The sequence below is a fragment of the Amblyomma mixtum genome, chromosome 3, assembly GCF_055824585.1.
Source record: "Amblyomma mixtum isolate Tamu chromosome 3, ASM5582458v1, whole genome shotgun sequence".
NCBI classification, from domain to species: domain Eukaryota; kingdom Metazoa; phylum Arthropoda; class Arachnida; order Ixodida; family Ixodidae; genus Amblyomma; species Amblyomma mixtum.
The window spans coordinates 147,369,446-147,382,684 of NC_143014.1; the positions used below are offsets into that span (position 1 = coordinate 147,369,446).

At 45.1% G+C, this 13,239-nt stretch overlaps 1 long non-coding RNA gene across 1 annotated transcript; it reads left to right on the forward strand.

Moving 5' to 3' along the window:
* The first annotated feature begins 1,690 nt into the window (after positions 1-1,690).
* LOC149352325 (uncharacterized) lies at positions 1,691-12,097 on the forward strand. Its single transcript, XR_016290770.1, has 3 exons — positions 1,691-2,214; positions 8,537-11,811; positions 11,894-12,097. It is a non-coding gene; the product is annotated as an uncharacterized LOC149352325 (long non-coding RNA).
* Positions 12,098-13,239: the final 1,142 nt, after the last annotated feature.

A 13,239-nucleotide genomic window follows, 5' to 3' on the forward strand; every position in this document is an offset into this window, starting at 1 on the left:
GTCACTGGCGCCTCCACTACGGCTCAGCTTGTACTATTCTGGCGCAGTGCTGCGTTTCGCCGTAATCGCTTGTCAGCAAAGTGAACACAGCACCGTGCCTTCCCGTGAATAGTACAAGCAGGGACGTCGCGGCCACATCGGCATTCGCAGTATAGCGCCGCCCTGTCGCTTATTTGCTCGCTTATCCTCAAACAAGTCAAAAAGTCTTCCTGTTGTGGCACGCCATCCATGGCTTACGACACCACGTCTGTCATTCCCCTTCATACTTCAAGCGTTTCTCTTGCTATGGAAGTATTAGCCGTTGCGGCCACCAATTCAAGCAGCGAGAAAAATTTCAGCGCCGCAGGATTCGTAATGAAAGAGCGCCGCTCTTGTTTCGATCAAGCCATCATCAATGAACAACTTGCATATTTAGAGTGATAAATCTATACCTTTATGCGTTGTGTCTTGTGTATAATCCCAAACTGTGATCTGGAATGCGAGGTCAAAATTTGAATGTCATTGAAATAAACTCATTTTCCTGAAATTCTCTTTTTGTGTCGTCGCCGCTTTGCAGGTCGGGCCGAGCACGAGCGTGCTCAGGGTCCTTCAGTGTCGGGCCGGGCTTCCTGTCGGTAGGTTAAGTCCCGGGCCGGGCGCGGGTTCGAAATTGCGGCCCGTGCACAGCTCTATTCAGAAACCTAATCACATTTCCTTTTGTGAAAAAAGAGCTATGTGCAGAGTTTAAATGGTGCAAGTATGAAGCTACAATGAAGTCAATTACAGACTTCTGTGCAACAGCTAGAGGAATTCATCTTCAGACATGAAATGCCTGAAGATGAATATGTACCAAACACATCGAAACATCAGTTGTGATGCCTGAAAAAAGATGTACTGCAACATATAAATACTCAAGTCTCGATAAGCAGGAATACTGAAGGGGAATAAAAACAGTTTTCTTTTGTTCGGGCTCACGCACCTGCTACAAACATATTCTTTATACATAGCAATAAAACTTGAAATAACTGTTTAAGAAGCCTTTTGGTCAAAGTATAGCTAAGTATGACTGAAAGGAGTCCGCAAGAAATGCACGGAAGCAGGCATGCAGTGTGACAGCGCAGCGCGACAGGTGCGCTTTTTAATCTCGCGCGCGCACTGAAGAACATGGGTTTATGGTTTATTGGGGTTTTAACGTCGCAAAACGAGTCAGGCTATGAGGGACGCCGTAGTGAAAGGGGTTCGGAAATTTCGACCACCTGGGGTTCTTTAACGTGCACTGACATCGCACAGTACACGGGCCTCTAGAATTTAGCCTCCATCGAAATTCGACCACCCCGACCGGGATCGAACCCGCGTCTTTCGGATCAGCGGCCGAGCGCCATAGCCACTGAGCCACCGCGGCGGGTCGAAAGACATGACGGGGACACGCCGAGGAGGCAACGCTGCAGTGCACGCTGCCTCCTCGCCTCTCGGCTCCTCGCGAGCAGCCCCGTCCGCTGACGAGCGGTGGCGGGGGAAAATCTAGGGAAAACATGCCTGTCCCCAACCGGACATGACGTCATTAAATATCACGTGACCTAGGACGTCACGCGTATGACGTCATATTTTTTTGACCAATCAGCGTTTCCAGCCTGCCTACCCGCAAACGCTTGTATCAGAGGAAGGTGATCCTCGTTGCGATTGGCCAACCGAGAAAAGACGTCACAGCTCTACTCTAGGTCACTCTGTGGGGACTTTTGGGGAACACTGCGCTTCAACCGACAGGGAAAATCTCAACTCTTCGTGAAAATCCTTGCTCAATATCCCGAGGTATCCCAAGGTGCATTTCTTGCTCGCTTGTTTATTTTTTTGCCTTGAGCATGGAGACGGACACGTGCGATGGCGTTGCTTCAGCGGTTTGCGACAAGGCGTTCTTCAATACTAGTAATTTAAAAACACCCATCAAGGATATTCTTGGGGAAGGACGCGGTTGTTGCTGCGACGCGTCTTTTCTTTTTCTCTTTCCTCTGATCTCTCCTCTATCTGCACGCGGCAGCGGTGGTGGCTCGGATCCAGCCAGTAGGCCATGCAATTTCCTTTTCATCCTTCTCCCAGTCACAACAACAACATGTAGTAAGGCACGGCCGTTCTTGTGCGACTTACGTCCGAAGCATTTTGTCGCCCTTCGTGACCTGCGACGGCACCACAACTTCGAGGAAGAGGTGGAGAATCTAGTCTTCGACTCTAATAATATAGGTAAGAAACGAAGTCTATACTGTTGCATGCACGCACGCAGTGATCAAAGCAATAAAGGGGTTGGTTTGGTTTGGTTTATGGAGTTTAACGTCCCAAAGCGACTAAGGCTATGAGAGACGCCGTAGTGGAGGGCTGCGGAAATTTCGACCACCTGGGGTTCTTTAACGTGCACTGAAAGCAATAAAGGGCCAAAGCGGGATGCAGTCGCGCGCTTAGATTACCGATTGAAAAGTTGCAGTTTATAGGGAAGCGCACCTGAAGTTTGCTGCCACTGCACCAGCGCCACTTCTCCCCTGCCGGTCATTTTGGCGTTTCCGTCCGGGCACGTCGCGGGCGGAGCGCATTGAGCCAGCAGCCTGTCGACTGGTATGCGCGTGCTGCTCGCGCAGCTGTCACTCTCTCTTTCATTGTGAGCACGCGCCGTCCTGCTCGCGGGCGCACAAAAGTGTTGTTGCCGCTCGCTGTGAATTCCGCGACGTTCTAAGAGTGGAGAAACTTGTTGTGTCTGGGGCTGTCACAATAGTTCTCTGAACATCGACGGCCAAGGACTGCCCGTGGAATTCTACAGATTTCCTGGAGATGTCCTACATTCTTGGGGGAAAAAATTTAATATTGGAAAATTGTAACGTACAGTAACGGAAATATTGAAGGTTAATGGTCCACCCTTTCTATATGCAGCAAAATCTTAAATATTTTTCATCGCTCGTATCGAGCAGTTGACGATAGGAAAAACGTTAAAACGAAAAAAAAATGCAAGCCTATCGATGGGAGATTGCTATAGTGAAATCTTCCAGTATATGAAAAAAAAAAAATGCGTTCATACACTTTTTCCTATTAAAAAGTGTTTTTGTCCGGTGTATGAAATGGATGAGAACGAGAAACGGCAGGCCTCGATAACTGCTATGGGCAGGGTGAAGTAAGCTTTTGCCTGTTGCTAAACACGTTTGGCATGTTGCACGCGTAATATTATTTCTGAGCAGTTTTTGTTGTAATTAACTAAGCATGCAGTGTTTAGTAAAGTTCGCGCTAACGAAACTCATTTCTTTTGCCATTTTTTATTTTGGAGACTGACAACAGCTAGCGGCATTATGCAGACGCGTGTGAGGCAAGGTCAGTGATCGCCTCAATGTTCCGACTTGTGACGCCTGGCTCAATTTTCGAAGTTGCTTTACATGTAAAAAATTTCTAAAAACAAAAATAATCAAAATGTTTGCTTGCACATGAATGAGCGTTTGCATATGAGCGATGGCTCTGCAAATAAATTGGGGATGCGCGTGCGCTGTAATCGGCATTAAAATAAATATACCAACCGCTTTTCTCCGTTGTAGCGATTGACCAAACTACAGCATTTTTTCTCTTTGCCGTATATAGCAAGAAGCTGGTAGGCGCATTTCGTGAGTGTTTTCGTTTTTCTCCTCAGCCTCGCGTGTCGCCTTAAGGCCACTTTATTTTAAGTTAAAATAAAAATTATTTCCATTATTTTTCAGCGAAACACGTAACAAATTCCTTATTATTTGGCCAACAAACCTGCATGCATCTAACTGCTCAGCCACCCAACGAAATTAAGCATCTTGCGAAGATGGCTGCGCCAAAAAAAAATGGTATTTACCACGAATTCCACGTCTTAAATGACCTCGTCATTTACTTGCGATACACATTTCGCCGTTACGGTACCGACTTTTTCGTCAACAATCTGCTTCACGTAGTGGGCCTGATCCACTAGCAGTTCATTTTTCAAGTTTGCGCAGCGAAAAAAAAATTCACTGTCCACTATCTGAGAGCGTACTGCCGCGACAGAAACAAATGCGAACAGCGCAGTGCCTAGGCGCTCCGCTGTTGGAATTTATTTTCGTCACGCTTATACTTGGCTCGCAACACAAATACGCTGGAGACATCCGTGATACAATAATGTACCACTCTAGCGTCTTTTTGTTACTACCGAGATAAAAACGCATTGAAGATAAATTCCGACTGCGCTGCGCGTGGGCGCCGTGCAGTCCGCATTTTTTTCTAGCGCCCCTGTACATTTTGCTAATCCTCTGAAGCTCGTCAGCGTTCAAGCACGAGGGAAAAAGCTCGCGACTGCACAAAGAGATTTGCAGGCTGGCCAACACGTGCAAAGTACGTGCAGAACTGGCTTTTTTTTTTCAGGAGAAAGCGCGCTGCTCGCGCAGCTACTCAATGGGAGGGAGACCGGTTTGCCCGGACAATAGTGCGGAGTCGGCCGGAGAGGGCGCTTTTCAGTGGCGTCCGCAGCGCCCCCCTGCGAAGCTGCGGTCCCCTATTGACTTTTCGAGTGCGCGCATTTTAAGTTTGTAAACACAAAGCGCGTTCTTTTTTTTTATTGACGGGCTTACACTCACCTGGGGAAACTTGCACGTGGTTTTGTGCACGCAAAATTAGCGATGACATGCACGTTTTTAAAGGAACCATGAAGATTTCAATGGGCTTAGTCTAGTGTGACAGATCTGCAGAGGTAGCCTTTGCGGGCATTCGAGTGAAATGTGAAACGTAAGGTACTATAACCTTTGAAAGCCATGACTTGTCATAGTCATTTTGCACTTATTTGTAATGTAAGGTATAGTTCGTACAAAGTTTAGGTAGTCATAGTTTTGACTCCTAGTAATTCTGAAGTGTAGCATGACTCAGCACTTTACTAGTAACATAAGGTGTGTAGAGTTTGTACAAAGTTGCGCAGTCATGCCTTGCACTCATGACTCATCATTCTGCAACATAGCATGACTGTGCACTTTAATGCTTTGGCATTCTCGCTGGTAAGCAGTCTTATGTGTGTCTGCAGAATTTTTTTTTGGTGTCCTAGCTCCTCCATAAGCAAAGTGACAAGCAGTGCACTCTCTTTCATATTTAAAGTGGAAAAAAACTGCAGGAAAAAAACTGGTCCTTGGAGCAGACTCGCTGCTACAGGCCTTGCTTATGCTTTGTTGCAGGCACCTGCAATGTCTCGACAGGACACACAACATTGTCGCGGCATGCACCAGCTTAGCAGCGCTGAAGCCATGGCAATCGCAACACGCAGAAGTGTGTAGGAAGAATGCCCAGCATTGTTCTGCCTTTAGAAGTCAACAGCGCTGACCTGAATTTGTGGTCAAAGGACAGGGCCATGTAAAAGGTTGCTGTGCAGGAATGAGATTTTGCAGGGTGTAGTAAAATTGAAATACTTCCATGTAACAGTCCGTGTAATAACTTAACCTGAACTTGATAATTTTCTCCAAAAATTGTTCCCCATGCGCTATAGCAGGAAAAAACAGTAAGCGAATGACTGATAAATTTTTAACAATAAAAAAGCTGGGAAATGCAGTTCTGCACTGCAGGCAAAAGGCTAAAAATGTGAAGCTAAATCTGTGATTGTCATGCGCACTTGGCAGAGTGCCAGTAGTAGTGCGAGAGTACTGCATATGTGCCCACTCCATAGCACATGCATTTTTCATTAGTGTATGTAAAAAGTACAAACTTTAATTTGGCCTTGCTTTTCAAAAAATGAAAGTAGTGTGATACACAAAAAATTGACAGAGAAGTTTTGCCGAAATTTTATAAACGTGCAAAAGCAGAATTTCATGAACATTGCCTTGTCTTGTTACTTTACTGTTGGCTTTCTAAGGATGCCTTATGCCGTTATTCATCTGCTATCATTGTGTACACGTTTTTATCAAAATGGAGCCCACCTTTGTTCACGCCTCAATTTTTAAAAATTTCATATTAGTCATGAGTTGTTGTTGTTGTGTTGGATTTATTGGCGCATAAGCTTTAGTCATGAGTGGTCATGGACTTAACATCATATGTTGGCATCGTGTCATAACTATATTACAATTCTGCTGTGAGGCTGTGGTTGCTGTGTCGCCGTTGCTATGCTCTTGGCACAAACCCACATACATCGCAGGATCTTGCTCGGGGTTTACCGTTCGGAATTGTGCTTTCACACTAATAATTAACTAATACTATGTGGAGTGCTTAGTTATGTTTACAGTCTTTCCGTTTCAAAATTTTGCGCCTGGAAAGATGGAGAAGAAAGCAAAACTTGCTGCCATTTTGTAGCTTCTACAGGAAAGAAGGAATGTGCACCAAGGGTTTTTAAACGTTACCTGCACTGCCACCGTTCCGGCTCGTATGAAGAGCTTCCTATAGAACAGCGCCAAAGGCAGGAAAAGGGGCAAGGAAGCTGCAAAATCGGCAAACACTGCTTTGCTACTCTAGAGGTCATGGAGAAAAAGGGCAAGGTATATGTAGTGTTTCAAAAGAAACACTACGGACACTTCAATGAGGCCTGCCACCAAAGGCTGTCCCAGAATGATGCCGGAGTGCTTGCAGGTTAGCCACTTCTCTTGTACAAAAGCATTTGTGCATGCTGTGTTGACTGTACCGGAATGTTAAAACGTTTAGAAGCTACAGTCCACCAACCTTTCATAAATGGGAGACGAAAGTGCAATAGAAATGTATTTTAGGGGGAAGATATTGTTCATTAACTCGAGTGATCATTTCAATGATTTTTATTCTTCTGCGATGCATCTATGGCACAAAAGAGGTGGGACAACACGAAAATGCCTATTGTAAAGTGGGAGAAGGCATGTCCCACAAAACGAGGGGGCGGAAGAAGTTATAGTAGGGCACAGCTTAAGAACCCAGCGGCCAATGCCCCTCAAAAGAAGCCTGCCATCCAATGGCGTCGACCGATTCTCATGATGTCATGGTTAATCCTAGGGGGTAGCATTGCAGGAGGGTGGCAGATGAAAGGGGTTTAGTTATGCCTTTAATTGGATTAACTGATGAAAATCAGCTGACACCATTGACTGGGGGGTCTTCTTTAAGGGCCATCTGCCACTTCGTTCTCGAGTTGTATCTGACTGCAGTGCAATTCACTTCAGCCTACTTGGTCGCATCGAAGGGTGGAAAACAATTGATCCACGGCACATTGCATGCACAGCACAGTCAGTACGAACTTCATGCCGTTTAGTTTAGAGATGCTTTGTGGAAGGGGTCCAGTCTTTCGAACTGAACATAATTAGGAATGTCATCTAGCACTGGACTACTCCAATGTCTGTTCTTTTGTTTTTCTGCTGGTTTCATTGACTATCCTAGGTCTGTCGCTCAATCGGCTGACGTTGAACTTCATCCGTAAGAAGTCGGCTTGAGCTCCATGAAACGTGTCTTGAATGACTGACAGTTGCACTCGATGCTAGCCTCTTTTTTTGGCTGCCTGTCAAAAGCGTAGGCATTTTGTTGCTGATCAATGCAACGCCACCAGTCTAATGGTTGTATAAGGGCCATGTTTTCTCTCGTAAGACAGATCGTCTGCAGTGAACTTTCATTAATTAGAATTATTTGGCTGTTTTGGCACTTCATCAGTAATGCTCACAGGAACGGCTGTGGTTTGAGTGTTCAGCTACTAAGCTGGAGTACCCGGGTTAGAACCCGGCTGCGGCAGCTGAGTTTCGATGGAGGCAAGAGGTGCCCACGTGCTGCGCAGTGTCAGTGCCCAAAGATCCCCAGGTGGTCGAAATTATTACGGAGCCCTCCACTACAGCACCTCTTTCTCTCTTGCTTCTTTCACTCCTTCTTTCCTTCATGGCATGGTTGAGGCAGTTACTGCACCATTTCCTTTCCTGAAAAACCACTAATATAAAACACAAGCCTGCACAAGAGTTGAAATCGCAAAAAAAAAACGAACAAGCAGCATTTATATTTCAGTTTATGTATGACTGGCATGCCCTCCAATTGTCTCTGACTTAGCAGCAGTCATTTAGGTGTTGAAACTGAAACAGCATGAGAAAAATATTCACTTAGAAATTATTCACCTGGCATAAGTGAATTCTACATTGTGACTCGTGTACACTATTGTCTTGTGCAAAAGTCCAAAGAAACAAAGATCGCGTTCAAAAATTTGGTGTCTCTACTCCTTAGAGGTTGCTGCCAGGCGAATTGGTGCATTTTTTGAATATGCAGAATGAAATGGGACAGGATGAGAAGCACACGTCCTTATTCTTTTCTTGTCCACATTTTCAGTGCTGTTATATTCTGCATTTATAACACGCTGTATATAACTTCCCTGTTTTGCATTGCTGTATGCAAGTTTAAACACTCAAGCTCATAAAAATAAAGTCCATCTGGCTTTGAAACAACCATTTTGTCGTGTGCTTTGCAGTGCCACAAAAGTGAAATGAAAGTAAGATGAACTGTGTGTCACCTGTGAAAAGGAACAAAGTGCAAGACGAAGGAATCCGACCAGAAGTATTTGTCACTTTATTACATGGCTGTAGGCAGATGAACCACCAGAGATGTTAACAGTTTTTTTCTGTACCATTTTCAGGCCGGTTAGCAGGAGTGCCAGAAAAAACCATTGTGCCCAACATCCGAGCAGGTACAAGTGGATCAAGCCCACGGATGCAACTTGTGACCACTAAGGACCTCCGTAACATTGCAGATAAGTTTAGGATTGGCAAAACAGAGCAGAGAGATGCAGACAATTTTAAGAGTGTTGAAATATGGGTCGAAGAAAGGAGGGCAGAAAATGAGTCGCCACTGTTGTATTACAGGAAGAAGGGTGACCCCAACAGTCATGGTGGTGACTTTGAGCGAGCATTAATGACGTTCCCACAACGAGAGCTCCTTTATGAATTGGGGGCAGCGAAACTGTGCATTGACTCCACCCATGGCATAAATAAGTACTAATTCCAACTGACAACCCTGCTTACAATTTCTCAAGATGCCTTTGGTATCCCGTGTGCCTACTTGATTTCAAAAAGGGTGAACACGGGCACTGTGGTGAGGTTTTTCGAGGCCATCAAAGAAAAAACACAATACCATGTCAGGCATTTATGTCTGATGATGCCCCTGTTTATGGCAGTGCACGGGAGCAGGTGATGGGTCCCTTGAGGAGTCGACTGCTTTGCAGCTGGCAGGTGCTACACAACTGGAGCACGCACCTGAATACAGTCACAAACAAGGACTGCAGGAGTACAACAAGGGACATGCTGCACACTCTGATGAAGTGGACAGATGAAACTGACTCTCAACAGTTGCTCCCTGCACTTCTTGGTATCCACTCCAAAGAGCATCAGCTTAATTGCCTTTGGCTTCACAGAAATTTTGAGAAAACATACGCAAAGAGGGCATGTCAGTGGGCTTACTGCTATAGGCAGTACATTGGATTAACAAAAAATAATCACTTGGAGTCAATGCACAAGGCACTGAAGTACTCTCGCTTTGGTGGCTAGGTAAATGGGTGATTGGATACATTAATCAAAGTACTCTTCAATTTCACATCCGAAAAACTTTACAACAGGTGTCAAAGGAGGAGCAGACCACCGCAAATCTGCCCTATTTAGGAAGCATAAAGTGAGGATTGAGCTTTCTAAGTCCAGTACTGAGAGAGTGGGAGATGGCCAGTGGCATGTAAAGTCACAAAGTTTGGTGAACTTCAAGCACACAGTGGAAAGAACTAGCAAATCGTGCAGTGGCTGCGAGCTTCATAGTGAGCAGTGCGAGGCTTGCCACAACATGTACACATGTACGTGTTGACCATGCAACGCATGTGCACATGTGCAAGCACATGCATGCTGTTGCTATAATGGAGCTACACTCGTGCCAGATGCAGAGCAGCCAGAAAGTAGCATCTGACTGTGCTGGCGTTTGTAGGCCCTGCCAGCTGAAGATGGCAGATTTCAGGTGAGGGATTAGGATTATGTTATGAGCTAGTTGGCGGGCTATTCTGACAGAGTGCTTTAGCATAGCAAGCTCAAGACACAGCAGGGAAGAGGAGTGCCATTTGCTAATTTTCTTGAAGCCCACATGGTCATGAGAAAGGTGCGCCATCATATCCCATATCAAGCAGCACCATTGAGGGTGCACTACAGGCCTCTGGTATTTCTTTTCTAGTCATTCCTTTTTTCCCGAAACTTTCCTCCTAGGAATGGAGAACTCATCCCGCCACGGCGCCTCAGTGGCTCTGGCGTTCTTAGACTGCTTACCCGAAGGCTGTGGGTTTGATCCGGCCATGGCGGCCACATTTCAGTGGAGGCAAAATACAAAGATGGCCATGTGCTGTGCAAAGTCAGCGTGCATTAAAGGGCCCCAGGTGGTGTAAATTAATCCAGAGACCTCCATTATGGTGTCCCTCATAGCCCATGTGTCGCTCCCGAATGTTAAACCCGACAATTAAGAAATTGAGATATTTCAGGCCCCTCATTCCCTACTCAGAATCTGCTTGTGTGAGTACGCCCTCTCTGACACTGCTCAACAGAGAACTTCTGACAATTGGCAAACATTTTTCATCTTTGGGAAATTAGTGCACTCATTTTCTTGTTCATACCTGCCTTGCATTCACTATAATTTTATTTCTTCGTCATCCCTGCTTGATTTCATTTTGCCTGCATGTGATGCACTCAGAGAGGCATGCGCTCTTCAATAAAATTAGTATGAAGTGTCGCTCCATGCTGCATTCCTCTTTGTTGCGTCGTGCTGTCACAGTGCACCGCCCTTTTAGGACATCTTGAGAAAAACAGCGCTTGCAGACTAAGGACCAGAACAAGGACACACAAAAAAAAAACAGCGCAGTTGTGTGTCCTTCTCGTTTCCTTTGTCTGCAAGCGCTGTTTTTCTCAAGATGTACCCCAACCAACTCGCCCAGCAACACACCTTGCCTTTTAGGACAGTTGACAATATGTGGTTCTACAGTTCTGCAATGCATATGAGAAAAAGTATTCTTGACAAAAGGCTAAGCCGTAGCTGTCATCTTGCACACTGAAAGCTGCAGCGCAAAACTACTATTCATCTTATTTTGCAAACAGAATACTGCTGCAACAGAAAAACAGTATTACTCATTTTTCAGAACATTGCTGGTGCAATTTGTGACATGAAGTTATATTGCCATGGTAGAAACAGCCGTGAATAGCCTTCCCTCACATGATAAAGCACTTCATAAATGAACTTGCTTGGCTCTTACACAGTGTCTCTCCACCAGCCTTCCAAGCAATGAGCCTTCTGTTGTGTGATGGGAACACTGTGCCAACTTTGTTGCCTAGAAATTCTAAAATGCCCCTATTTGTCGAGAAGGCAGCTTAGTTTATGAAACATATAGTGCCCAGTTAATGTCATTTCCTTTTTACTCATTAATGAAAAATGCTTCAAAGCCCAACTGCAACGAAATTATAATTTGGCTAGAATGCCTGTTAATGTGCTGGGTGTGTCATAAAACTAATCGTAACAAAGTTTCATGCTTCTGAGAAAACTGACACTGTTGCTACAAGTGTTTAAAAAGCTGTGTAGTAGACAACGTGGCATGTCCATATAGACAGATACGGATACCTGAGTGCCATACGGCCTCATGTCTGGCCCATTGGGAATGAACAGATTAAGGACAGTGTAGAGTGAAAGGCTAGGGGCTAAAATGTGGCTTGGCAGTCATGGGTATGGTGCTGTGGCAAAGTTGTTAGGAATTTGTTTCAATCCTGCAGATGCTGATTTCTGTTTCCATTCCAGGTTTTTGTACACCATATTTACTTAAATAATGGATGCATTTGTATAATAAATGCTTTCCCTACATCAATCATCAAAATCTGGGGAAAGTTCAACTGACCACACCATGTAATAAATGCACCAAACTTACCATTCTAATTTTTTCCCACAAGAAACTGCATCCATGATGCAAGTAACTGCGGTATTACAGGTTACAGAATGAAGCACTGTCAGCCGTATTATGTGGCCGCAAGACTGCCTGGCACCATGTGAAGAGGAATGCTCCCAAGGCTCATCACATCACATTTACTCCAGTATCCAGATATGGCACCCGTTTCATCCTGCACGTCACATTCACCTCGGGCTGGTGATAGCCTGCCAGCTAGATTAAGAATGTCACAAATAAAATGTCTACCTAACTGAAAACTGCGGTTGTATATATCGGAGATTTTTATTGACTTGTGGCAGTCTACCTGGACAGGTTATGGTAATGCAAGGCAGCCCATTATGCACAGCATATGAGTGCATAGGCGCCACAACTTCGCATCTTTTCCAAGGGTTCATGTTTTGCACTATTGGGTGTGACCCGACCCATCTTTCCACAATCCTCACGTAATTAATAATAAAGTGCTCCTAATCCTTCTTTGACAGCCAAAATGTATTTTCCTAGGCATATTGGCAATCTGCAATTTGTATTTCTCCACAGATTTGGTACTTCTGAGAAGTTGGACGGTCATTTTATAAATGATATATTTTTAATAAGCTAGCAGATACTATTCCTGATTTAAACATTTGCAGGCATATATACGCTGCCATTGTTTGCCTTGATAAATACCGTGTCCATTGTGTAATCATAGTACAAACACGTTAATTTATTCTAAAGGATGTTAATGCTGCTTAATTACGCCGTACAAGCCCAGCTGTGGCTTTGGAAAGCTGCCCTTCCTTGGACTCTGAGATTAAATACAACTTGTACTTGGGAAACACTAATCTTACTGTGAGTGTAACGACAAAATTAAACAAATTCCATTAGACGCTGGTATGATCCCGGCTGTGGCAGTTGTATTCCGATGGTGACACACTACAGGCCCAGATGCTGTGTGATGTCGGAGCACGTTAAGGGCCACTGTTGGTCGAAATTACTGGATCCCTCCACTGTGGCGCCCCTCATAGCCTGAGTCGCTTTGGGACGTTAAACCCCATAAGCCAAAGTTAGCATTATGTTCCTGCCGGAACGAATAGGCACCATCAATCACTACGTGACACCCCCACTCCACTCACCCGATGAAATCCCATCCATCAGTGACACATCCACTCTCTCCACCCTTCGACTCAGATTTGCAACCGCTTGCCAACCGCCTCCTCCCGCCCTCTCTTCTTCCCTGTTCCCTGCAATTTCGTGAAGGTGGATTTCACTCCCTCCACTCTGTCACCTGAGGCTTCAGACCGACGGATTATTCCAACAGGGGGGGTTCTGATGCTGATGCACTAAAATGATATTTTTGAAAGGCAGCTACAGTTTGTTACATGTTAAGGAGAAGGGTACTCGCTGCACCA